The following is a 2,389-nucleotide window of genomic DNA, read 5'->3' as shown; positions in this document are numbered from 1 at the left end:
CTATCTATCTATCTATCTATCTATCTATCTATCTATCTATCTATCTACCTATCTATCTATCTATCAAACCATGAATACTGATTCATGGTTTCATACTTTCAGTTTCATACTGCAGGGTTCATTCTTCTTTTCCCCCTTTTTGTATTTACACCGATTATCTCTGGCAATGAGAAACCTGACTCCCATTGTCCTCAACTTATTTACTTGTTCAATCTCATGCATGTAGCCAACCACTAGGTTCCCCTACCACCTGCTCTAACGCCATGTTTGTGTGGCTCCCCATTACTGGCCATCTCAGCCAGCGTGCGCGTGCGCACACACACATGTACACACACACACACACGCATACTTTTCTTTCTTTCTTTTTTTTTTTTTAAAGAATTGGCTCATGCAATTGTGGGGCTTGGCTGGCAAGCCTGAAATCTGCAGGGCAGATGGCAGACTAGAAATCCAGACAAGAATTGATGTTGCAATTTTGAGTCAGTAGGCTGGGAACTCAAGCAAATGTCTATGTTGCAGTCTAGAGGCAAAAGCCTTCCCTTTTTGGGGAGACTTCAGTCTTTGCTCTTAAGGCCTTCAACTGATTGGATGAGGGTCACCTAATTTTCTCAAAGTCTACTGATTTAAATGTTAATCAATCTAAAAAATACCTGCACAGCAATATCTAGACGGATATTTGATCAGATAACTGAGGACCATGGCTTACCCAAGTTGATGCATAGAATGAACTACTTTGGTAGCATAATGCCATCATAATCAATGTGTGCTGCCTGGTGTAACAAATAGTCCCTACATCTCAAAATAGATTTATTTTTTGCTCACAACAGTCTGGTATTGGTTGGCAGATCATATAGACCTTCAAGAATTGTGTTCTTCTAAATAGCTCTACCATCCACTAAAGCTTTGGAAAGCTCTATAGGATCCAATGCATCTAGCCAGTAGTATAAGAAGAGAAAGAATGGCAAATGTCCCACGGAACAGTTTTATGGGCCAGGCCTCCAAATGACATTAAATTACTTTTGCTTACATTTTTTGGCCAGAATTTAGTCAATAGGCAGCCCTATTGTGATGGAGGTTGAGAATTGTTGCCTGGCGGTACCAGGAGAAAAGGGGAAACATTTTGGAAAACAACTAGCCAGTGTCTGCCATGTATATGTGTCCATGGGCCTGCATTTTGATTTTTCACTAATATGTCTAGGAGATCTTTCTTATTAGTATATTTCTTTTTAAAAAAAGTCTGCATAGCCTTCCATTTTGTAGATGTACCACAGTTTATTTAATCAGTCCCATTTAGAAAGGCACTTGGATTGATTCCAGTCTGTTGGAATGTTGAAATGAATAACCAATAATGCTGTTTAGCATTATTTTGTACATGCGCAGATGAATCTGCAGGATAAATTCTCATGAGAGGGTTACTGGTTTAAAGATGCAAGTGCACTTTAATTTGGATAAATTTGTCAAATTGCCCCCTTTGAGAACATTTATTTTTTTTATTTTATTTTTTTTTTAAAAGATTTTTATTTATTTATTTGACAGATAGAGACACAGCGAGAGAGGGAACACAAGCAGGGGGAGTGGGAGAGGGAGAAGCAGGCTTCTGCCGAGCAGGGAGCCCGATGCGGGGCTCGATCCCAGGACCCTGGGATCATGACCTGAGCCGAAGGCAGCCGCTCAACGACTGAGCCACCCAGGCACCCCGAGAACATTTATTAAGAGTTAACTTCATCATTCTCTTACAGGCCATTTATATTTCATTTTCTGTCTCTTTGTTCCTATCCTTCTTAACTTTTTGATTTGTTGGACCTCTGCTACTAGGGAGATTAGCTCTTTGTCTGCAATGTAAGCTGCAAACCATTTTCCCACTTCTCTATTTCCCTTTGGATTTTGCATAAAGAATATTTTCCATGCGGAAAATTTTTTATTTTTATATAATTGAGTTTATTAATATTTTCTTTTATGGTTTCTAGATTTTGAGTCATCATTAGAAAGCCTTCCCCATCATGAAAGACTGTGAAGAATGGATTAGAGCAGAGCCAGCGTGGAGGCAGAGAAACCAGTTAGTTAAGATGTTGTTATAACTGTGAGGACTGAGAGAAGGGTGTATTTGTCACCAACTAGGTGACAAGGTGGTATAGTGGGTGGGGCAAGAAAGGAGCAAGAGAGGAGGTGAGAGTAATCGAGATTTCTGGCCAGATGGTGTTGCTAAGAATCTAATAAGGTTTCCTATTGTTTCTGAGGTTTGAGCTGATTTGAGGAGTGTGGAGTGGGAGTGAGGTCAGGGGGCGGACCTAGAATGGAATTTATTAGGAAGTTGTTTTACTTATACCTTGTATTCACCTTCTTGTGTCTGGCTGCTATTAATTTTTGTGCAATTAAAAAACAATTTATG

The sequence above is a fragment of the Neomonachus schauinslandi genome, chromosome 2 (assembly GCF_002201575.2).
Source record: "Neomonachus schauinslandi chromosome 2, ASM220157v2, whole genome shotgun sequence".
Classification (NCBI taxonomy): domain Eukaryota; kingdom Metazoa; phylum Chordata; class Mammalia; order Carnivora; family Phocidae; genus Neomonachus; species Neomonachus schauinslandi.
The sequence above is the reverse complement of the archived record's forward strand: the minus strand, read 5'-3'. Positions refer to the sequence as shown.